Below are 26,211 nucleotides of genomic sequence, written 5' to 3'. Positions count from 1 at the left end.
ACGCTCACTGTTCATCCAATCGATCGGCTTCAGTTAGCAGCAATAGCGAAGGAATTGCTCCATCGGGTTCAGTTAATAGCCATCGATCGATCGCTCGGGTTCAGTAATGCGTAGCCTACAGTGCAATCGCTCGGGTTCAGTTAGAGCCCAACGCGTCGCTCGGGTTTAGTTAGAGCCAACTCCTCGCACGTGTACGAGAGAAACGCGCATTGCTCAGCCCCCGACCTCCCACCGTAACCGGCAACTCCCTGAAATTTTTCCTCCCCCTCGCTTCTACCACGGTTTTTTCCGTCATGGACGGCCCAAAGAATGTCATGGAGCTGCGTCTCTGGCCCGCCCAGGACGAAAAGCCCATTTTTTGTCATGATTTTTTGTCATAGAAGTAGGAGCCCACCACATCTATGATGATACCGGGTTTTTTCATAATTATCGTCATAGAAGTGTCATATGTATGACAGAAAAAAAATTCGTTCGGTCCAAAATGTCACGGATGTGTCTTTTTTTTGTAGTGCAAGGGAGGAACCTTGACCTTCTTGAGTTTCTTCGGTGGAGGAGCAGACCAGTCAAAATCTTCTTTGAAGCCCATGTTCTTCAAATCTTCTTCACCATAGAGATGATGCAAAATAGCCCAGGTGCGATCGAAGACTTCATGGAGATACTAATGGTTTTTCTTCACAACATTATGAGTAGACGTCATGTTGTGAAGAATAGAGCCAAACTGTCGCTTAACCCATTTGTGGTTTCGATCCACCTTCTGGTGAAGACATAGAAGCGGCTCATGGTCAGTCATCACACGTGGAGCAGTAGCTTGAGGACTTGACTTGGGAGCATTGGCAGCAGAATCATGAGTGGCAGAGTCGTCATTGATGGAATAAGATACAGCTTTGCGGAACTGACCATCCAATGGACGAATGCCTTCATCGATAACGGCTGGTGACTTGCCCTTCTCATCAGCTGAGGAATATGTCCGCTTGAGGACTTGAATCGGGGGCAAGTAGCTGAGGTGATTCTGAAAGTTAGCCTTGTAATTGAGTGAAGACCTTGTTCTGAGGAATCTCATGATCCGCGGCGCGTAAGGCTTCAGCTCAAATGGTGAGAGTGCAACATTCGCCAGAGTCCTTATGAAGAAATCATGATAATTTATGGGGATGCCATGCATTATGTTGAATAGCATATTCTTCATCATCCCAATAATTTCCTCATCGGATGAGTCATGGCCTTTGATAGGACTCATGGTCTTTGTCAGAATGCGATAGATGGTTCTTGGCACATAGAGCAAGTCCTTCACGAGGAATTTGGTCCTTGGAGCTTGACCAGGCTTCAGAGGCTTCATGAGCACTTGCATATAGTGAGCAGTGAGTTCAGACTCATCATACAGACAACGAGCACCTTCAGGTGGAGGACTGATTGGCAGGGCACGAAGCAATTCAGAGGCTGGTGCCTTGTAGTGAGTGTTTTCGGTCATCCAGTCCAACACCCAAGAGTTGATGTCATCAGCATCACCTGTGATATGCAGCATTGCGTAGAACTGAAGAATGAGCTCTTCATTCCAGTCAACTATGTCTGAGCAAAAGTTGAGCAAGCCTGCATCATGAAGCATACCGAGGACTTGAGAGAAGCAAGGCATTGATTCCATGTCCACGTGAGGAATATGCTCATGGTCGAAGACTTTGTCCTTGTTGTAAAGCAGTGCAGAATAGAAGTTGGCCTGACTGACAGTCCAGAAACGCTTCCTTCTAAGACGAGCATTGTCATATGGGTTGAATTCAGTGAAGAACACATGCTCACCGAAGAAATCATCAGCCTTGAATTTTTGCTTCTTCGAGAAGGGATCCTTTGGCTTGGGCTGAGGAGTATCAGTCAATTGCATCACCACCTCAGGAATCGCAATCTCAGGTTCCTCTGGTTGAGGAATTTCAGGCTCTTATTTAGCTGCAGCCTGGGTCATCAATTCTTCATTTACAATTTCTTCAGCACTAGTGGCTGGAATTTCTTCATGGACAGAAGGGGTTGCATGAGGTTCTTCAGATTCCATTTGCACTTCAGTAGCAGCAGGAGACTGAGGAATTGCTTGAAGTGGAGTGAACATTGGAGAGTTGGGGTGCTGACTTTCCCAAAAGTCATCATTCATCACAGGTGTGGTATAGCCAATGTCACATCCTCATCTTCCATTTCTTCAACACCTGCCTCTTCAGCAGTGAACTGAGGCATAGGTGAGGAAACAACTGCGGTTGAAGGGATTTCGTCCACTTCAATTTCTTCATTCAACTGCTCTGACGAAGTAGCAGAAGGATTCTCTTCATCGGATTCATTGGGAATCACATGATCTTCACCAAAAGGAACAAGGTCCTTTGATGGTATGAAAGAGACAGGAACGTCATCAATTGGGTTGTCAATTGAGCTGGTCATAGGCTTCATCTTCTTCGAAGCTGAAGAATTTGATGAAGTTGATGCCTTCCTTTTCTTCATAGCTGCATGCTCTGCAACCTTGGTCTTCTTCGCATCTGATGCAGATGGAAGGATCAGAGTGGGTGTAGGCGCAGGAGGTGCATAGGACTTTGGTTCAGTTTCTTCAGGCGCAACTGATGCAGTTGCCCTGATTTCTTCATTTTCTTCAGGCGCATCACAAGTGGATGCCCTGGCAATTTCTTCAGCGGCTGGAATGCAGTCATCGGCCCTGGTACTCTCATTTTCTTCAGCAGCCTGATTGTCATCAACGGTGTTGGCATGTTCTTCAGTAGGCTGAGCAGATGCTTCAGCCTGAGGAACTTCAACGTGCACAGGAGCAGCAGCACTTGAAGTGAGTTTCTTCGTCAAATTAACGAACCGGACCTTGGCGCCCTTCCAATCAGCATAGTAGCGATTGAATTCATCACTCGGTTGCTTGATTTCATCTTTGATACGTCTCCAACGTATCTATAATTTTTTATTGTTCCATGCTATTATATTACCCCTTTTGGATGTTTATGAGCTTTATTTTACACATTTATATCATTTTTGGGACCAACCTACTAACCGGAGGCCCAACCCGTATTGCTGTTTTTTTGCCTATTTCAGTATTTCGAAGAAAAGGAATATCAAATGGAGTCCAAACGGAATGAAGCCTTCAGGAGCATGATTTTTGGAACGAACGTGATCCAGAGGACTTGGAGTGCAAGTCAAGAAGCAGCCGAAGCTTCCACGAGATAGGAGGGCGCGCCCCCCTGTCTCGTGGGCCCCTCGGGCATCCACCGACATACTTCTTCCTCCCATATAAGCCTATGTACCCCGAAAACATCCAGGGAGCACCCGAAACACAATTTCCATCGCTGTAACTGCTATGTCTTGAGCTTGCGTTGGTTTTCCTCGAAGAGGAGAGGGTGATGCAGCAATAGTAGAGTAAGTATTTCCCTCAGTTTTTGAGAACCAAGGTATCAATCCAGTAGGAGGCTCCTCAACAAGTCCCACAAACCTACACAAACAAATAAAGAACTCGGAACCAACGCGACAAAGGGGTTGTCAATCCCTTCACGACCACTTGCGAAAGTGAGATCTGATAGAGATAGTATGATAAGATAAATATATTTTTGGTATTTTATAATATAGATGCGGAAAATAAAGGTGCAAATAAAAGTAGATTGGAAGCAAATATGATAAGAGATAGACCCGGGGGCCATAGGTTTCACTAGAGGCTTCTCTCGAGAGCATAAGTATTACGGTGGGTGAACAAATTACTGTCGAGCAATTGATAGAAAAGCGAATAATTATGACGTTATCTAGGCATGATCATGTATATAGGCATCACGTCCATAACAAGTAGACCGACTCCTGCCTGCATCTACTACTATTACTCCGCACATCGACTGACTCCTGCATGCTTCTAGAGTATTAAGTTCATAAGAACAGAGTAACGCATTAAGCAAGATGACATGATGAAGAGGGATAAACTCAAGCAATATGATATAAACCCCATCTTGTTATCCTCGATGGCAACAATACAATACGTGTCTTGCAACCCTTTCTGTCACTGGGTAAGAACACCGCAAGATTGAACCCAAAGCTAAGCACTTCTCCCATGGCAATAAAGATCAATCTAGTAGGCCAAACCAAACCGATAATTCGAAGAGACTTGCAAAGATAACTCAATCACACATAAAAGAATTCAGAGAAGATTCAAATATTATTCATAGATAAACTTGATCATAAACCCACAATTCATCGGATCTCGACAAACACACCACAAAAAGAGACTACATTGAATAGATCTCCACAAGAGAGGGGGAGAACATTGTATTGAGATCCAAAAAGAGAGAAGAAGCCATCTAGCTAATAACCATGGACCCGTAGGTCTGTGGTAAACTACTCACAACTCATCGGAGAGGCAAGGATGTTGATGTAGAAGCCCTCCATGGTCGATTCCCCCTCCGGCAGAGTGCCGGCGAAGGCTCCAAGATGAGATCTCGCGGATACAGAAGGTTATGGGGGTGGAAATTGTGTTTCGTCCTGCCCCTGGATGTTTTTGGGGTACGTAGGTATATATAGGAGGAAGAAGTACGTCGGTGACCGCCCGAGGGGCCCACGAGATAGGGGGGCGCGCCCTAGAGGGGGGGGCCTCCTATCTCGTGGGAGCCTCGGCTGCTTCTTGACTTGCACTCCAAGTCCTCTGGATCACGTTCGTTCCAAAAATCACGCTCCCGAAGGTTTCATTCCGTTTGGACTCCGTTTGATATTCCTTTTCTTTGAAATACTAAAATAGGCAAAAAAAACAGCAATATAGGCTGGGCCTCCAGTTAGTAGGTTAGTCCCAAAAATGATATAAATGTGTAAAATAAAGCCCATAAACATCCAAAAGGGGTAATATAATAGCATGGAACAATCAAAAATTATAGATACATTGGAGACGTATCAAGCATCCCCAAGCTTAATTCCTGCTCGTCCTCGAGTAGGTAAATGATAAAAAAGAATTTCTGATGTGGAATGCTACCTAGCATAATTCTCAATGTAATTTTCTTTAATGTGGCATGAATGTTCAGATCCAAATGATTCAAAATAAAAGTTCATAATGATAAAAGAAATAGCAACACTTCACACATACTATTCAAAGCAATCATGTCTTCTCAAAATAACATGGCAAAAGAAAGTTCATCCCTAGAAAATCATATAGTTAGGCTATGCTTCATTTTCATCACACAAAGATGTTCCCAACTTCTATACCCCCGATGACAAGCCAAGCAATTGTTTCATACTTAAATAATCTCAAACTTTTTCAACCTTCACGCAATACATGAGCGTGATCCATGGATATAGCACTATGGGTGGAATAGAATACGATGATGGGGATTGTGTCGAGAAGACAAAAAAGAGAAAGTCTCACATTGACGAGGATAATCAACGGGCTATGGAGATGCCCATCAATTGATGTCAACATGAGGAGTAGGGATTTCCATGCAACGGATGCACTAGAGCTATAAATGCTCAACAAAAACTAGTGGGTGTGCATCCAACTTGCTTGCTCACGAAGACCTAGGGCATTTGAGGAAGCCCATCGTAGGAATATACAAGCCAAGTTCTATAGTGAAAAATTCCCACTAGTATGAAAAAGACAACTTATGAGACTCACTATATGAAAAACATGGTGCTACTTTGAAGCACAATATATGAGACTCACTACATGAAGAACAAGGTACTACTTTGAAGCACAAGTGTGGAAAAAGAGATAGTAGCATTGCCCTTTTTATTTTTTTTCTATTTTTTTTTCTTTTTTTCTTTTTTTTCTTTTCTTTTTTCTTGGGCCTTTCTTTTTTTTCTTTTGGCCTTCTTCTTTTTTTTCTTTGGGCAATGCTCTAAAAATGATGATCATCACACTTCTATTGATTACAACATATGAATTACAACTCGAAACCAGAACAAGATATGACTCTATATGAGTGCCTCTGGCGGTGTACCGGGATGGTGCAATGAATCAAGAGTGACATGTATGAAAAATAATGCATGGTGGCTTTGCCACAAATACGATGTCAACTACATGATCATGCAATGGCAATATGAGAAAAGTAGTGTATGTCATGACGATAAATGGAACGGTGGAAAGTTGCATGGCAATATATCTCAGAATGGCTATGGAAATGCCATAATAGGTAGGTATGGTGGCTGTTTTGAGGAAGATATATGGAGGTTTATGTGTGATAGAGCGTATCGTATCACGGGGTTTGGATGCACCGGCGAAGTTTGCACCAACTCTCAAGGTGAGAAAGGGCAATGCACGGTACCGAAGAGGCTAGCAATGGTGGAAAGGTAAAAGTGTGTATAATCCATGGACTCAACATTAGTCAAAAGAACTCATATACTTATTGCAAAAATTTAGAAGTCATCAAAAACCAAGTACTACGCGCATGCTCCTAGGGGGATAGATTGGTAGGCAAAGACCATCGCTCGTCCCCGACCGCCACTCATAAGGATGCACAAACTAGGTACACTTCATGTTTCAAATTTGTTACATAACTTTAAACATACGTGCATGCTACGGGACTTGCTAACTTCAACACAAGCATTCTTTAAATTCATAATCACCCAACTAGCATGACTTTAATATCACTACCTCCATATCTCAAAACAATTATCAAGTATCAAATTGATCATAGCATCCAATTCACTTCCTATGATAGTTTTTATTATACCCAACTTGGATGCTCACCATTCCAGGACCAAAATATAACCATAGAAAATACTGATGACCCACAAGTGTAGGTGATCTATCGTAGTCCTTTCGATAAGTAAGAGTGTCGAACCCAACGAGGAGCAGAAGGAAATGATAAGCGGTTTTCAGTAAGGTTTTCTCTGCAAGCACTGAAATAGTAGGTGATAGATAGTTTTGTGATAAGATAAATAGTAACAAGCAAAAGGTAAATAAAGTGCAGCAAGGTGGCCCAATCCTTTATGTAGCAAAGGATAAGTCTGGACAAATTCAATAATGAGGAAGGAGCTCCCGAGGACACATTGGGAATTATCGTCAAGCTAGTTTCATCATGTTCGTAAGATTCGCGTTCGGTACTTTGATAATTTGATATGTGGGTGGACCGGCACTTGGGTACTGCCCTAACTTGGACAAGCATCCCACTTATGATTAACCCCTATTGCAAGCGTCTGCAACTACAAAAAGGAGTATTAAGGTAAACCTAACCACAACATTAAACATATGGGTCCATATCAACCCCTAACGAAGCAACGCATAAACTAGGGTTTAAGCTTCTGTCACTCTAGCAACCCATCATCTACTTATTACTTCCATATGCCTTCCTCTAGGCCCAAATAATGGTGAAGTGTCATGTAGTCGACGTTCACATAACACCACTAGAGGAAAGACAACATACATCTCATCAAAATATCGAACGAATACCAAATTCACATGACTACTAATAGCAAGACTTCACCCATGTCCTCAGGAACAAACGTAACTACTCACAAAGCATATTCATGTTCATAATCAGAGGAGTAATAATATGCATAAAGGATCTGAACATATGATCTTCCACCAAGTAAACCAATTAGCATCAACTACAAGGAGTAATCAACACTACTAGCAACCCACAGGTACCAATTTGTGGTTTTGATACAAGATTAGATACAAGATATGAACTAGGGTTTTGAGAGGAGATGGTGCTGGTGAAGATGTTGATGGAGATTGACCCCCTCCCGATGAGAGGATCGTTGGTGATGATGTTGGTGATGATTTCCCCCTCCCGGAGGGAAGTGTCCCCGGCAGAATAGCTCTGCCAGAGCCCTAGATTGATTCCGCCAAGGTTCCGCCTCGTGGCGGAGGAGTTTTGTGCCATAAGCTTGCTCCCAATTTTTTCCAGGATAGAAGTGATGATATAGCAGAAGATGGACGCCGGAGGCCCACCAGGGGACCCAGGAGATAGGGGGTCGCGCCCTACAGGGGGGGCGCGCCCCCTTGTCTCCTAGACAGGGTGTGGGCCCCCTGGCCTATTTCTTTTGCTCATAAATTCTTAATAAATCCAAAAAGTTGTTTCGTGGAGTTTCAGGGCTTTTGGAGTTGTGCAGAATAGATTTCCAATGTTTGCTCCTTTTCCAACCAGAATTCCAGCTGCCGGCATTCCCCCTCTTCATGGTAAACCTTGTAAAATAAGAGAGAATAGCCATAAGTATTGAGATATAATGTGTAATAACAACCCATAATGCAATAAATATTGATATAAAAGCATGATGCAAAATGGACGTATCAACTCCCCCAAGCTTAGACCTCGCTTGTCCTCAAGCGGAAGCCAAAATCGAAAAATATGTCCGCATGTTTAGAGAAAGAGGTGTCAATAAAAATAAAATACGGACATGAGGGCATCATGATCATTCTAGTAACAGTAACATATATAGATTTTGTCATATGATTTCCTATGCTCAAGTAATAAGCAATTCACAATGTCAAGTATGGTTCATAAACTTCAGTGGGAACTAACAAACTATGATCTCAGTCATTTAAGCAATTGCAATTTATCGTAACATCAGAAAGAGTCAATATTAGAGCTTTTCAACAAGCTCACATACTCAACTATCTCGTAGTCTCCCATAATTGCTAACACTCACGCAATACTTGTGGTTATAGAGTTTCAACCGGACACTGAGAAAGATAGGAGCTTATTGTGTTGCCTCCCAACGTATTCACCTTTAGGTGATGTCAACAATAATAGCCTATGCCAACTTACATCCAATTGGATATATGTATCATAATCTTTCAAACATGAGGAGCTTGCCAAAGGATAAAATGAAAAAAAGGGAAAAGGTGAGGATCACCTTGACTCAAGCATAAAGTAAAAACATAAAGTAAAAGATAGGCCCTTCGCAGAGGGAAGCAGAGGTTGTCATGCGTGTTTAGGGTTGATGCACGAAATCTTAATGCAAAAGAACGTTACTTTATATTGCCCCTTGTATGTGGACCTTTATTATGCAATCCGTTGCTTTTATTACTTCCACAAAAAGTTCGTACAAAGCTTATTTTCTCTGCACTAATAAGTCATACATATTTAGAGAGCAATTTTTATTGCTTGCATCGATGACAACTTACTTGAAGGATCTTACTCAATTCATAGGTAGGTATGGTGGACTCTCATGGAAAAACTGGGTTGGAGGATATTTGTAAGCACAAGTAGTATCTCTACTTGGTGCAGGGAATTTGACTAGCAAGAGGGGGAAAGGCAAGCTCAACATGTTTGGAAGGTCAATGACAATATACTTTAACTGAGATGTCGGAAAACATAAACCATTACGTTGTCTTCCTTGTCCAACATCAACTCTTTTAGCATGTCATACTTAATGAGTGCTTCACAATCATAAAAGATGTCCAAGATAATATATTTATATGTGAACCCCTCTTTCCTTATCACTTCCTATTAATTGCAATGATGACCAAGGCTACGTCCATCAACTCTCAACAATTTTTATGCCTCATACTTTCTATGTGTGAAGTTATCACTATCCATAAGATCAATATGAACTCTTTTGTTCTTTCTACTTTCCCAAGATCATAGCAACATAGCAAAGCCCTTGACTCAACACTAATCTTTATTATAGATAGCACACGGACTCGCTTACATAAAGAGATCACAATGCAAAACTCCAAACTACTTGATATCAAAACTTCAATCTACTAGATCAAGATACTACTAAAAGGATCGAACTAAATAAAGCGGTAAAGATAGGGGTGTGATGGTGATACGATACCGGGGCACCTCCCCCAAGCTTGGCAGTTGCCAAGGGGAGTGCCCATACCCAAGTGATTATTTCTTCGGAGGTGGTGAAGCGGGAATTGTTGATGATGTAGGCTTGTCGTCCGTCTTCCAAGGCATAGGCTCTCCATCATAAAAGGACGATCGAGTCTCCCGGATCCTTAAATCTGCAGCCAAACTCATTCGCTTGAATCTATATTCATACTCATAGTTCTGGTTTTGCAGGTCATAAATCTGGGCTTGGAGGTGCTCGATTTTCTCTTGAAGCTTGAAGATGGTTTCCCCAATGACTTTGGCATCCAGCTTGTGGTTGTTGGTGAACTCCGTGATCATCATCTGGTTGGCGTTGAGTCCACGCTCCACCGTCCCTTGACACTTGAAAACTTCTTGCTCTATGGCTTCGAGCTTTGTCTCCATGCTCCCGGTACGCCTTGGTCCCTCCACATCGCGGATGTGCAGCACCCCCTCATGCATCTCAATGGTTTGAGGATGATGCAGCGCCTCCACGAGATAGGGGTTGATAACCCTCTCGAAAAATTTGTCCTTGGGAGCGCTTGGAGACGACATGATGCTCTAGATCTGAAACAGAAATAGCTCGAAACGAAAACAGAGGATATTTGCGTGATACGGTGGTCAAAACCTTCGGGAGTACCGACCAAAATATGTAACATACAAGAAAACAGAGTCCGGGAGGCACACGAGGTGCCCACGAGACAGGGGGCACGCCCTACAGGGGGGGGGGCCTCCTCTCTCGTGGGAGCCTCGTGTCCCTTTCGGACTACTTCTTTCTTCCTAAAATTCTTAAATAATCCAAAACTAATAAGAATTGCCATTAGAGTTGTTTTGGAGTCGGTTTACTTACCGTACCACGTACCTATGCCTTTTCGGGGTCTGGAACGTTCTGGAAAGTGTCTCTTATGTATTCCTCAGGGGTTATGGTTTCAATAATATTAGTTTCAACATTGATAGGATTACCTGATATATAATGTTTAATTCTTTGACCGTTAACCACCCTCGGATTTGTGCCTTTGAAGTTGTTGATTTTTATAGCACCAGAACGATAGACCTCCTCGATAACGAAGGGACCTTCCCATTTTGAGAGAAGTTTTCCTGCAAAAATATTAAACGAGAGTTGAATAATAACACATAATCTCCTACATTAAACTCACGCTTTTGTATCCTCTTATCATGCCAGTGTTTGACTTTTTCTTTGAAAAGCTTGGCATTCTCATATGCTTGGGTTCTCCATTCATCAAGTGAGCTAATATCAAACAACCTCTTCTCACCGGCAAGTTTGAAGTCATAATTGAGCTCTTTAATAGCCCAATATGCTTTATGTTCAAGTTCAAGAGGTAAATGACATCCTTTTCCATAAACCATCTTATATGGAGACATACCCATAGGATTTTTGTATGCAGTTCTATAGGCCCATAATGCATCATCAAGTTTTTTGGACCAATTCTTTCTAGATCTATTCACAATCTTTTGCAAAATTAATTTGAGCTCTCTATTGCTCAACTCTACTTGACCACTAGACTATGGGTGATAAGGAGATGCGATTCTATGATTGACATCATACTTAGCAAGCATCTTACAGAAAGCACCATGAATAAAGTGTGAACCACCATCAGTCATAAGATATCTAGGGACTCCAAACCTCGGAAAAATAACTTCTTTAGGCACTTTAATAGAAGTGTTATGATAAGCACTACTATTTGGAATAGCTTCTACCCACTTAGTAACGTAATCAACAGCAACTAAAATATGTGTATAACCATTGGAGGCAGGAAAAGGTCCCATATAATCAAAGCCGCAAACATCAAACGGTTCAATAACAAGAGAATAATTCATAGGCATTTCTTGACGTCTACTAATGTTACCTATTCTTTGACATTCATCACAAGATAAGACAAACTTACAAGCATCTTTGAAGAGAGTAGGCCAATAAAAACCAGATTGTAGTACCTTGTGTGCAGTTCTATCTCCAGCGCGGTGTCCTCCATAAGATTCAGAGTGACACTTGCGTAGGATTTGTTCCTGTTCATGCTCAGGCACACAACGTCTAATAATACCATCTACTCCTTCTTTATAAAGGTGTGGATCATCCCAGAAGTAATGTCTTAAATCATAAAAGAACTTTTTCTTTGCTGGTATGTGAAACTAGGGGGTATATATTTAGCAACAATGTAATTAGCATAATCAGCATACCAAGGAGCAATACGAGAAGCATTGACAACCGCTAATTGTTCATCAGGAAAACTATCATTAATAGGCAGTGGGTCATCAAGAACATTCTCTAACCTAGACAAGTTGTCTGCAATGGGGTTCTCAGCTCCCTTTCTATCAATAATATGCAAGTCAAATTCTTGGAGCAAGAGAACCATCTAATGAGTCTAGGCTTAGCATCTTTCTTTTCCATAAGATATTTAATAGCAGCATGGTCAGTGTGAATGGTAACTTTGGAATCAACAATATAAGGTCTAAACTTATCACATGCAAACACAACTGCTAAGAACTCTTTTTCAGTAGTAGCATAATTTCTCTGGGCAGTATCAAGAGTCTTACTAGCATACTGGATAACATTCAATTTCTTATCGACTCTTTGCCCTAAAACAGCACCTACAGCATAATCACTAGCATCGCACATAATTTCAAAAGGTAAATTCCAATCAGGTGGCTGAACAATAGGTGCAGTGATCAAGGCTTTCTTAAGTGTTTCAAATGCTTCTACACAATTATCATCAAAGACAAAAGGAATATCTTTTTGCAATAAATTAGTCAGAGGCCTAGAGATTTTAGAAAAGTCCTTAATGAACCTCCTATAAAAGCCGGCATGACCAAGGAAACTTCTTATACCTTTTATGTCCTTGGGACATGGCATCTTTTCAATAGCATCAACTTTGGCTTTATCAACTTCAATACCTCTCTCGGAGATCTTGTGCCCCAAGACAATGCCTTCATTAACCATAAAGTGACACTTTTCCCAATTCAGGACGAGACTAGTGTCTTCGCATCTCTGCAAAACTCGATCAAGGTTGCTCAAACAATCATCAAAAGAGGATCCATAGATGGAGAAGTCGTCCATGAATACCTCACAAATCTTTTCACAAAAATCAGAAAATATAGCCATCATGCATCTTTGAAAGGTAGCAGGTCCATTACATAAACCAAAAGGCATACGTCTATAAGCAAAAGTACCAAAAGGGCAAGTAAAATTAGTTTTAGATTGATCCTTCGCGGACACAGGTATTTGAGAGAAGCCAGAATAACCATCTAGAAAGCAAAAATGTGTGTGTTTGGATAGCCTTTCTAGCATTTGATCAATAAAAGGTAAAGGGTAATGATCTTTCTTAGTAGCTTTATTTAACTTACGGAAATCAATTACCATCCTATAGCCTGTAATAATTCTTTGGGGGATCAATTCATCTTTATCATTAGGAACAACGGTAATACCTCCCTTTTTATGGACACAATGTACAGGGCTTGCCCATTCACTATCAGCAAGGGGATAAATAATACCTGCCTCAAGGAGTTTTAGAATCTCCTTTCTTACCACTTCCTTCATTTTGGGGTTTAATCGTCTTTGAGGATATCTAACTGGTTTGGCATCTTTCTCCACTGAAATTTTGTGTTGACATAATGTGGGACTAATGCCCTTAAGATCATCCAGAGTATATCCAATAGCAGCTCGGTGCTTCTTCAGAGTTTTCAATAATCTTTCTTCTTCTTTCTCTGAAAGGTTAGCACTAATAATAACAGGATATATTTCTTTTTCATCAAGATAAGCATACTTGAGATTATGAGGTAAGGGTTTGAGTTCGAACACGGGATCACCCTTGGGTGGAGGGGGATCCCCAAGAATTTCAATGGAAAGGTTATGTTTTAGCATAGGTTCTTGTTTAAGGAACACTTCATCTATTTCCTCCCTTTCCTTCATAAACATATCGTTTTCATGGTCTAACAAATATTGTTCTAACGGATCAGTTGGAGGAACATCAATGGAAGCAAGACCAATAATTTCATCCTTACTAGGTGGTTCCCTTTCACGAGGTTGTCTACTAAACTTAGCGAAATTTAACTCATGAGACATACCATCTATGCCAACAATGACAATATTCTTTTCACAATTAATCTTAGCACTAGCAGTATTCAAGGAGGGTCTACCAAAAATAATGGGACAAAAATCATCTTGTGGGGAACCAAGAACAAGAAAATCAGCAGGGTATTTAATCTTCCCACACAAGACTTCAACATCTCTAACAATCCCAATAGGTTTAATGGTGTCCCTATTAGCAAGATTAATAGTAACATCAATGTCTTCTAATTCAACGGGTGCAATATCGTGCATAATTTGTTTATAAAGATCATAAGGTATCGCATTAGAACTAGCACCCATATCACATAAGCCATGATAACAACGATCTCCTATTTTAACAGAAATAACAGGCGTGCCTATGACAGGTCTATGTGTCTTAGTATCGGGTCTAGCAATATTAGCAGTTTCACCCAAGAAAGAGATAACATGCCCATCTAAGTCCTCATCCAAGAGATCTTCAATCATAGCAATACCAGGTTCAACATTAATTTGCTCAGGAGGTGTATAGGTCCTAGTATTACTCTTACGAACAACAGTCGAAGCTTTAACATGATCTTTTATCCTAACAGGAAAAGGAGGTTTCTCGACATAAGCAGTAGGAATAATAGGATCACTATATGTAATAGTCTTTTCTTCGACTGTAATAGGTGCAACTACTTTCACTTCAACAGGAGGATTATATTTAAACCACCTCTCTTTAGGGAGATCATTGTGAGTAGCAAAAGTTTCACAAAAAGTAGCTACTATCTCGGAGTCAAGTCCATACTTAGAGCTAAATCCACGGAAAGTATCGTTATCCATAAAAGATTTAACACAATCGAACTTAGGTGTCATACCTGACTCCTTACCATCCTCGGAACCCCAATCTTCAGAGTTGCATTTAATTCTTTCCAATAAGTCCCATTTGAAATCAATAGTCTTCAGCATATAGTAACCAGCACAGGAAGTATCGAGCAGGTTGCGATTATCAAGAGAAAGCCGAGCATAAAAATTCTGAATAATCATTTCCTGAGAGAGCTCATGATTGGGGCATGAATATAACATTGACTTAAGCCTCCCCCAAGCTTGAGCGATGCTTTCTCCTTCGCAAGGCCAGAAATTATATATGTAATTACGATCACGATGAACAAGATGCATAGGATAAAACTTCTGGTGAAATTCCAACTTCAGTCGCTTATAATTCCAAAATCTCGTATCATCACGTAGCCTATACTATGTCATTGCATCTCCCTTCAAATATAAAGGGAATACCTTACTTTTGACAACATCATCGGGGATACCAGCAAGCTTAAACAATCCACAAACTTCATCCACAAAGATAAGGTGTAAGTCGGGATGCAATGTTTCGTCTCCTGCAAAAGGATTAGCTAGCAGTTTTTCTATCATACCCGAAGGAATCTCAAAGTGAATATTTTCATAAGGTTCAGTAGGTTGAGGAGCATCTCCTTGATCTTCTGGTTGGGGTGAAGATACCCCAAACAAGCCCCTCAAAGGATTAGTTTCCATAGTGTCAAGTAACAGAAAATTTCAGCACACTATATAAATATTTCCTTACCAAGTTCCACTCACCAAAAGCGCTACACTCCCCGGCAACGGCGCAAGAAAAGAGTCTTGATGACCCACAAGTGTAGGGGATCTATCGTAGTCCTTTCGATAAGTAAGAGTGTCGAATCCAATGAGGAGCAGAAGGAAATGATAAGCGGTTTTCAGTAAGGTTTTCTCTGCAAGCACTGAAATAGTAGGTGATAGATAGTTTTGTGATAAGATAAATAGTAACGAGCAAAAAGTAAATAAAGTAAATAAAGTGCAGCAAGGTGGCCCAATCCTTTATGTAGCAAAGGATAAGCCTGGAAAAATTCTAATAATGAAGAAGGAGCTCCTGAGGACACATTGGGAATTATCGTCAAGCTAGTTTTCATCATGTTCATAAGATTCACGTTCGGTACTTTGATAATTTGATATGTGGGTGGACCGGCACTTGGGTACTGCCCTAACTTGGACAAGCATCCCACTTATGATTAACCCCTATTGCAAGCATCTGCAACTACAAAAAGGAGTATTAAGGTAAACCTAACCACAACATTAAACATATGGGTCCATATCAACCCCTAACGAAGCAACACATAAACTAGGGTTTAAGCTTCTGTCACTCTAGCAACCCATCATCTACTTATTACTTCCCTATGCCTTCCTCTAGGCACAAATAATGGTGAGGTGTCATGTAGTCGACGTTCACATAACACCACTAGAGGAAAGACAACATACATCTCATTAAAATATCGAACGAATACCAAATTCACATGACTACTAATAGCAAGACTTCACCCATGTCCTCAGGAACAAACGTAACTACTCACAAAGCATATTCATGTTCATAATCAGAGGAGTAATAATATGCATAAAGGATCTGAACATATGATCTTCCACCAAGTAAACCAACTAGCATCAACTACAAGGAGTAATCAACACTACTAGCAACCCACAGGTACCAATTTGTGGTTTTGATACAAGATTAGATACAAGATATGAACTAGGGTTTTGAGAGGAGATGGTGCTGGTGAAGATGTTGATGGAGATTGACCCCCTCCCGATGAGAGGATCGTTGGTGATGATGTTGGTGATGATTTCCCCCTCCCGGAGGGAAGTGTCCCCGGCAGAATAGCTCTGCCAGAGCCCTATATTGATTCCGCCAAGGTTCCGCCTCGTGGCGGCGGAGTTTTGTGCCGTAAGCTTGCCCCCAATTTTTTCCAGGATAAAAGTGATGATATAGCAGAAGATGGACGTCGGAGGCCCACCAGGGGGCCCAGGAGATAGGGGGTCGCGCCCTACAGGGGGGCGCCCCCCTGTCTCCTAGACAGGGTGTGGGCCCCCTGGCCTATTTCTTTCGCTCATAAATTCTTAATAAATCCAAAAAGTTGTTTCGTGGAGTTTCAGGACTTTTGGAGTTGTGCAGAATAGGTTTCCAACGTTTGCTCCTTTTCCAGCCGGAATTCCAGCTGCCGGCATTCCCCCTCTTCATGGTAAACCTTGTAAAATAAGAGAGAATAGCCATAAGTATTGAGATATAATGTGTAATGACAGCCCATAATGCAATAAATATTGATATAAAAGCATGATGCAAAATGGACGTATCAGACGGCTACGGCGGCGGTGGAGTGAAGAAATCCGCAACCGGCGCGAGTACGAGGGTGACGAGGTCGAGGCAGTGAAGCTCTTACGCACCGGTGACGATGAAGTAGTGGCGGCGCTAGGGTTTGGGAAGCTCGAGTGGGAGTGAGAGCGAGCGGAGTAAAAGTGAAGTGAGGAAGAGGCGGGTATTTATAGTGGAAGTGAAAAACTGTACGCCCGAAGATTTTGGACGAACGTGCCCCTGGCCCTTCTCATTCGCTTGACATGTGTCACCCACGTACTGAGAGGTGGCGATCGTGTAGGATCGTGGGTGAATAGTTGTCGTGGGATGCGGAACGGTTTGAGCGGCAAAGCCGAAAATTCAGATCAGATATATTAAAATTTCCGTTCGCAATTTCTTCAGCTGTCAAGGACACGGTAAAGATTTTGAACGAGTTTCAGATAGAACGCGCATGAAGAATTTGTGAATAGACTAGGTTGAGTTTAGCATAGAGGGGGAAGGGTCCGATCACATTCACTTAGCGGAAGAAATCAACTTGAAGAATTAGCAATAAGTGAATGCTGTAGAGGACATAAAACTCATATATATATATATATATATATATATATTTATATTTATATTTATATTTATATTTATATAATGAAGAACAACACCGGAAAGGGTGAAGACAATGCAAAGTTGAAGAATCTGAAAAACTGAGGAATTTCAAAAACGAGGAAAAACTCAAATTGAAGATTTTCAACTTTGGTTGGTGGCGTGACCCACCGTATAAGAAAGCTGATTTCAGACACCGCGTACAATTGTCGTAGGGCTCTAAGAATCAATTTCTTCATTAATTTCTTCACACTTAGAGGGTTAGTCTTCATTGATTGAAGAAAAACATTACTTCGTGTGTTGCACATCTAAGTCATCAAGTCAGCATAAGTGTTAGGATGTGTGTCCATTTCAGAGAACATTTGAAGATTCTAGGATATTTAGCTCACACCGTAATTTGCTAAATCTCTTCTCATCCAAGGGCTTAGTGAATATATCGGCCAGCTGATCTTCAGTGCTTGCGTGGTCGATGGAGATATCACCCCTCAACACATGATCACGAAGAAAATGATGACGAATCTGGATGTGCTTAGTCTTTGAGTGCTGAACTGGGTTATGAGCAATCTTGATAGCACTCTCATTGTCGCAGAAGAGAGGCACATTCTTCACGCTGATGCCATAGTCCTTGAGTGTTTGCTTCATCCAAAGTAATTGAGCACAGCACGATCCAGCAGCAATGTACTCAGCTTCTGCAGTGGAGAGTGATACACAGTTCTGTTTCTTCGAGGACCAACAGACCAAAGATCGTCCAAGGAAATGGCATGTGCCTAACGTTGACTTGCGGTCCACGCGATCGCCAGCATAGTCAGAGTCTGAATATCCAATGATATCAAATGAAGATCCCTTGGGATACCATAATCCAAGTGTTGGTGTGTGAGCTAGATATCGAAGAATATGCTTCACAGCCTTATGGTGTGATTCCTTCGGTGTAGCTTGTAATCGGGCACACATACAAACACTAAGCATAATATCCGGCCTAGATGCATATAGGTACAATAAAGAGCCAATCATGGAGCGGTATACCTTTTGATCGAAGTCTTTACCATTTTCATCAGTGCATAGATGGCCATTTGTGGGCATTGGAATTTTGACCCCTTTGCAATCTTGCATGCCGAATTTTCTTAGTACGTCCTTGAGGTATTTCTCCTGAGATATGAATATCCCATTGCGTCGTTGACGAATTTGAAGACCTAAAAAGAATTTCAACTCCCCCATCATAGACATTTGATATTCTTCACTCATCATATAGGCAAATTCATCACTATAACGTTGATCAGTACAGCCAAAGATAATATCATCAACATATATTTGGCACACAAACAATTCATCATCATATGACTTAGTGAAAAGAGTAGGGTCGAGTGAACCAGGTTTGAATCCTTTCTTCATGAGGAATTCCTTCAAAGTATCATACCACGCCTGAGGGGCTTGCTTGAGGCCATACAGGGCCTTGTTGAGTCTGAAGACTTTGTCAGGATTCTTTGGATCTTCATAACCTGGGGGTTGAGTAACATATACTTCTTCCTCAAGCTTACCATTGAGGAATGCACTTTTCACATCCATTTGATATAAGGTGATATTATGATGGTTAGCATAAGCAAGTAATATGCGAATAGCCTCAAGTCTAGCAACAAGTGCAAAAGTTTCATCGAAATCAATTCCTTCAACCTGTGTGTAGCCTTGAGCTACAAGCCGTGCCTTATTCCTCACCACAAGGCCATTTTTATCTTGCTTGTTGCGGTAGATCCACTTTGTGCCAATAATGTTGTGCTTGCAAGGATCTGGACGTTTGACCAATTCCCAGACGTTGTTGAGCTCAAACTAATGTAATTCTTCTTGCATAGCTTGAATCCACTCAGGCTCCAGAAATGCTTCATCTACCTTAGTGGGCTATGTGATAGAGACAAAAGCAAAGTGCCCACAAAAGTTAGACAAATGTGAAGCTTTTGAGCGTGTGAGAGGACCTGGTGCTTCAATATCATCAATGATCTTCTCGACTTGCACTTCATTTGCAATACGAGGATGAGCGGGTTGTCTTCGAGGAATTTGATCCGCATTCTCTTCAGGAGCATTTTCCTCAGCACCATTTTCTTCAGGTGCGCTAGCTCGACGTTCATCACGTTCTGGAATGAATTCTTCAGCAGATTCTTCGGTGGGAATGACATCCTTAGTAGCCTTGAACTTGATAGATTCCTCAGGTGCTGGTTCATCTAACATAGAAGGTAGGTGCTCTTTTTGCGAGCCATTAGTCTCATCGAACCACACATCTACAATTTCAACAACTTTGTGAAGAACGCTGTTGAAGACTCTGTAGGTGTGTGAGTCCTTTCCATAACCAAGCATAAAACCCTCATGTGCTTTCGGTGCAAATTTAGAATTGTGATGAGGATCTCTAGTCCAGCATTTAGCATTGAAGACTTTGAAGTAACTCACATTGGGTTTCTTGTCAGTGAGGAGTTCATAGGCAGTCTTCTTGGAGAATTTGTGAAGATATACCCTGTTGATGACGTGGCACGCAGTATCAATGGCCTCAATCCAGAAGCGACGAGGTGTCTTGTATTCATCAAGCATAGTGCGAGCCATTTCAACAAGGGTCCTGTTTTTGCGCTCCACGACACCATTCTGCTGAGGAGTATAAGGAGTAGATAATTCATGAGTAATACCAAGTTCATCAAGATAGCCATCAAGACCGGAATTTCTGAACTCGGTCCCATTGTCACTTCTGATGTGCTTGATCTTCACACCAAAGTTGGTTGAAGCCCTTGAGGAAAATCGTTTGAAGACTTCCTGCACCTCATGTTTGTAAGTGACAATGTGCACCCATGTGTAATGGGAATAATCATTAACAATAACAAAACCATATAGAGGTGCATCATTAAGAATTGCAGAATAATGATTGGGACCAAAAAGATCCATGTGAAGCAATTTAAATGGTCAAGTGGTAGTCATGATAGTCTTTGCTGGATGCTTGGCCTTGGTCATCTTTCCTGCTTCACAGGCTCCGCATAAGTGATCCTTGAGAAATTTGACATTCTCAATGCCAATGACATGCTTCTTCTTCGCAAGCGTGTGCAAATTCCTCATGCCAGCATGACCAAGTCGTCGATGCCATAGCTAACCTTCTAAAGCTTTTGCAAGTAGGCATACGGCCGGTTGTGGTCCTTTAGAGAAATCAACAATGTACAAGTCTCCTCTCCTAAAGCCTTCGAAGACTTTGGAATTTTCAGCTTCCATGATCACAACACAACGATATTTGCCAAAGATAACAACCATATCAAGATCGCAAAGCATTAAGACAGACATGAGGTTGTATCCTAAGGATTCGACAAGCATGACTTTTTTCCATGTGTCTATCCTTTGAGATCGCAACCTTACCTAGACCCAATACCTGCTAACTTTTGCCTTTATCAGCGAAGATGATATGCTTCAGATGCGACGGTAATAAAGGAGCATCCATCAATAGATTCTTGTCACCAGTCATGTGATTTGTACATCCACTATCGAGGACCCACTCATTTGCTTTGGGTTGATCATCCTGCAGATGAATTAGTGCAACTTACGAACTCATATACTTCATCAGTGAAGAATATGACATCAATATCATCAGATCAATTTCATCAAGCAATAGCACAGATAAATCAGTATTGAGGACGTGAGAAATGAGAATTCATTTCTTCATGATTAGCCTGCGTCCTTTCAGGCACTGTTCAGGTCTCCAGCAAATTCTTCAGATGTTTTGAGCACGTCTGGAGACCTGACCCTGCATAAGAGATTAGTTCTTTTTCTTCACCACCCACATCTGAAGGGGTGGCAAAGAATTCATCACTCTGCGAGCACCATATGAGAAAGGTGGCATAGAAGCCAGTCCGCTTCATTTCACATGAGAGGGGTTAGGGTAAGCATACGAATAAGCAGAGAAATTCTTCGAGGACTTATGAACATAATGATTTGAAGAATAATGCTCATATTCATAGCCCTTAGCTCTACCCTACAAAACAGAGGGGTTAGCACGATGATGATCATGTGAGGATTTTGATCCCGTTGAGGAATTTGATCCATATGAAGAATTTGGTCCATATGAAGAATTTGATCTGGAGTTCCTATTCTTCACAGGTGGTGTCATGAGGACATTCACCTGAAGACTTTCAAGGCAACTTTTGGGAACCCAGATTTTCTTCATAGGGGAACCGTTCCTGCAGTTAGTGCCAACATATCTAGCAAATACTTCACCATTCTGATTTTTTAACAGTTTATAGTTGGAGTCAAATGACGCATCAGAAGAATAAGGAGATTCACATGTAAAGCCAGATAAATTGGATGGATCAACTGGAGGTCCCTTTGCAGCAACCCATGAGGTTTTGGGGTACTTCTCAGACTTCCAATATGTTCCGTCAACATTGAGTTTCCTCTCAAAGGAAATACCCTCTTTCCTAGGGTTCCTATTGAGGATCTGCTTTTTAAGCACATCACAAAGAGTCTGATGCCCTTTGAGGCTTTTGTACATGCCTGTCATGTACAATTCCTTCAGCCCTGCATCATCAGTGATACTAGCAACGTCCTCAGATGAGGAATTAGTGATAGCAGATACAGGTGAAGAATTTGTAACATTAGAAGCATTTGAACATTCAGGTGAAGAATTAGCAAATTCACATTCAATGCACTTCAGACATGGAGGAACAAATTCTTCCCGAGTAGCGCTGATTTGTTGAGCAAGTAATGAATCATGCTCCTTCTAAAGATCTTCATAACTCACTCTTAACTTCTCAATATCTTGCTTTCTTTGAAGAAATTCATAAGAAAGCTTCTTGTGATCAGATAAGAGAGTGTTATGATGACCTTGAAGGTTGTCAAACTTGGACTGAAGTCTCTGAAGATTATCAGTCAAGGTTTTAGTGCGGTCCATTTCTTCACCCAACACTATCATCACTTTTATCTAGCATGTTTTGAACCTTTTCAAAAGCCTTTTGTTGTTTCACAGCAATCTTAGCAAGTTTAGAGTAGCTGGGCTTGAGATTTTCATCAGATTCATCCTCACTAGATTTAGAGGAGGCGTATTTAGTTACCTTGGCACCCTTTGCCATGAAGCAATAGGTGGGAGCGTAGTCATCATTTCCTTCAACAGTCTTGTTGGTGAAGCCATTTTCTTCAGAGTTGAAGATAGACTTGCTGACGAATGCAGTAGCAAGAGCTAGGCTCGCCACACCAGACTCGGACTCCTCAGATGCCTCCTCGTCCTCATGTTCCTCAGATTCAGCCAAAGAGTCCATTTCCTTGCCAATGAATGCCCGAGCCTTTTTGGATCTGCTCTTCTTGTGAGATGAAGACTTCGAGGATTTAGATGATGAAGACTTTGAAGATTTCTTCTTCTTCTTAGCATCATCAGAACTGTAATCCTTGTATTTCTTCTTCTTCAATTCCTTATCCCACTGAGGACAATCTTGAATGTAGTGACCAGGTTTCTTGCATTTGTGGCATAGCCTCTTCTTGTAGTCATTGGATGAGGAATCATTGCTCCTTGAGGATTTTCCAAAGCGACCACGTCTTGAGAACTTCTGAAATTTCTTCATGAGCAGTGCTAGTTCCTGGCTCAGTTCTTCAGGATCACCAAGGCTGCTAGTGGAGTCCTCTTCTTCAGACTCAGAGACTGCCTTGGCCTTCAGAGCACGTGGTTTGCCATAGCTCGAACCATAGAGATCTCTCTTCTCAGCAAGCTGGAACTCATGAGTGTTTAGCCTCTCGAGGATATCAGCAGGATCAAGTGACTTGTAATCAGCACGCTCTTGGATCATCAATGTCGGAGTGTCAAATGAAGAATCGAGCGATCTCAGCAATTTCTTCACCACCTCATGGTCGGTGATGTCAGTGGCGCCAAGTGCTTGAAGCTCATTTGAGATATCAGTGAGGCAATCGAAGGTTTGTTGAACATTTTCATTGTCGAGTCTTTTGAAGCGGTTGAAGAGATTGCGAAGAACGTCAACACGAGAGTCACGTTGAGTTGAGACTCCTTCATTTACTTTGGAGAGCCTATCCCAGATAAGCTTAGCAGTTTCCAAAGCACTCACTCTACCATATTGCCCTTTGCTCAGATGGCCACATATGATGTTCTTCGCTTGAGAATCGAGTTGCTTGAATCTCTTCACATCAGCAACATTCAGGGAAGGTGTGACTGAGGGAACACCATTTCCCACAACATACCAGAGATCGTTATCAATTGCCTCAAGATGCATTCGCATCTTATTCTTCCAGTAGGGGTAGTCCGTTCCATCGAAGGCAGGACACTCAGCAGAGACCTTGATCATACCTGCGGTCAACATAACTAAAACTCCAGTCGGTTAAACCAAAATCACACAGAACAAGGGAGTATCGTGCTATAATACCAATTGAAAGTGCGTTATATCGACTAGAGGGGGGGTGAATAGGCGATTTTTATGAATTCTTCACTGAGGAATTTGCTGGTGAGGAAATTCCTAAATGAAGAACTACTTGCAGCGGAATAAGTACTCAAAAGTAAACATAGCAGAACACACGCATAGTCATCATGATGAGATGAAGACCAGCACAGAGTACAGAAAGCGTAAGCACATGATAACACAAGATGAAGACGGACAGACTGAAGAAATTGAACTAAGGAAATTGAGAAAGTCTTCAGTCAAAGTCTTCAAACAGATATGAACAAGCACACAACAATAGTAATGAGGAAATGAAAGAGTTGAGGAGATAGAACCAGTAAGCTCGGTGAAGACAATGATTTGGTAGACCAGTTCCAACTGATGTCTCAGTTGTACATCAGGGTGGAGCGGCTGAGTATTTAAACTCGAGGACACACAGTCCCGGACACACAGTCCTCACCATATTCTCCTTGAGCTAAAGTCATACAAACCTCGCCCAATCACTCGTGGTAAGTCTTCAGGTGACTTCCGGACCTTCACAAACTTGGTCACTCGGCGATCCACAATTCCTCTTGGATGCTCTAGACCTTAATGCCTAACCGTCTGGAAGAAGCACAGTCTTCAAAGGTAACAAGCGTCGGATCCACGCAGGATCAATCTCTTTAGTGATGCTCAATCACTTTGGGGTTTTGAAGGTTTGGGTTTGGGTTTTCCTCACTTGATGATTTTCACTCAAAGTCCTCGGAGGATGGGATGCTCTCAAATGACAAGTGTCAATTTCTCTCGGAGCAGCCAACCAGCTAGTGGTTGTAGGGGGCGGCTATTTATAGCCTAGGGAGCAACCCGACATGATAAGACATAAATGCCCTTGTCTGATATGACCATTAGGTGGGTAGATATTTTGGGACAGCTGGCGCGTAGCACAGCAACGGTCGGAATTTTGAGTCTCAAATTCCTCAGGGTTATCATGTTCCTCACTGTGTAGGCAATCCACACTGGCGAATTCCTAACTCCTCAGTCAGAACAAATTCCTCAGGGACCAGAAGAATTTCGTCTCTGTCACTGAAGAATATGACTGAACTGTATGAGATTTTCAATGGCTTCACTCGAAGGGATTGGTAGGTGTAGGATTTTGAGTTGAGCATCACATGGAAAATTTTCCTTAGTATTTCCTCGTCCCCCTTTAACAGTACGATATTTCCTATGACTAAAGAAAGAGAAAATGAAACTATAAAAACAAGAATCTTCACGCTTCATGTTCCCCGAATGATTACCAAGTCTTCAAAGTCACACCAACTTCTTCACTTTCAAAGTCTTCAGAAAGTCTTCAGAAATCCAAAGTCTTCAGTCGAAGAACTTCATTTTTAGGGGTCGACTTTCTCTATAAATATCAAACTCTTCATAGACTTATAAACCTGTGTACACTCACAAACGCATCAGTCCCTTAACCTATAAGTCTTCAATACACCAGAATCACTAAGGGGCACTAGATACACTTACACTTATCAAACTTGAAATCAAAATATAAGGTAATTTAGGGGTAGAATTTGATGAACACTTATTTACACAAGTGCATTATTATTGACAGGTAAATCACAAGCTAACGTACTAGAATCTTTATTTCCCGTTGCAACACACGAGCATTGTTCTAGTTACCATGAAAAAAGGGTATTATGTTGCTGCAAAAAAGGGGTATTATGCAATTTGGGTAGATATGCGACTCTGTTGCTTTAAAAAGAGATTGGCTCCCCCGCAAAAATCTCTATTACTTAAAAAGAAGGTTCTCATTCACCTTTCTTTCCACCATCTTTGGTCCAACCTTCCTTGTATATGATAATTAATTACCTTAATTTACTTACTTTTCGAACCAATTCCACTTTAATTTACTTATCAAACTTGTAATCAAAATATAAGGTAATTCACGGGTAGAATTTGATGAACATTTATTTACACAAGCGCATTATTATTGACAGGTAAATCACAAGTGAACGTATTAGAATATTTATTTCCCGTTGCAATGCACGAGCATTGTTCTAGTTACCATGAAAAAAGGGGTATTACGTTGCCGCAAAAAAAAGGGGTATTATGCAATTTGGGTAGATATGCGACTCTGTTGCTTTAAAAAAGAGATTGGCTCCCCCGCAAAAAAAAAAAGATTGGCTAGAGAACACACTGTTGTGGTAAGTTCGGCCCAACTCCTCCTTCCTCGGGTCTGGGCCGCTACTCCCACTGTCTTCACCGGCCTCTGGGTCCTCGGCAACAAAAAAAACACCGCGATTTCTCAAA

General features: G+C 41.6%; 1 protein-coding gene across 1 annotated transcript in view; it reads left to right on the top strand.

The window, feature by feature from the left end:
* Window positions 1-26,211, top strand: part of LOC119309611 — a 114,015-nt gene that overhangs the window by 77,601 nt on the left and 10,203 nt on the right. The gene's annotated exons all lie outside the window — the stretch shown is intronic.

Source organism: Triticum dicoccoides, chromosome 5B (assembly GCF_002162155.2).
Source record: "Triticum dicoccoides isolate Atlit2015 ecotype Zavitan chromosome 5B, WEW_v2.0, whole genome shotgun sequence".
In the NCBI taxonomy this organism is placed as follows: Eukaryota; Viridiplantae; Streptophyta; class Magnoliopsida; order Poales; family Poaceae; genus Triticum; species Triticum dicoccoides.
The sequence above is the reverse complement of the archived record's forward strand: the minus strand, read 5'-3'. Positions and strand labels throughout refer to the sequence as shown.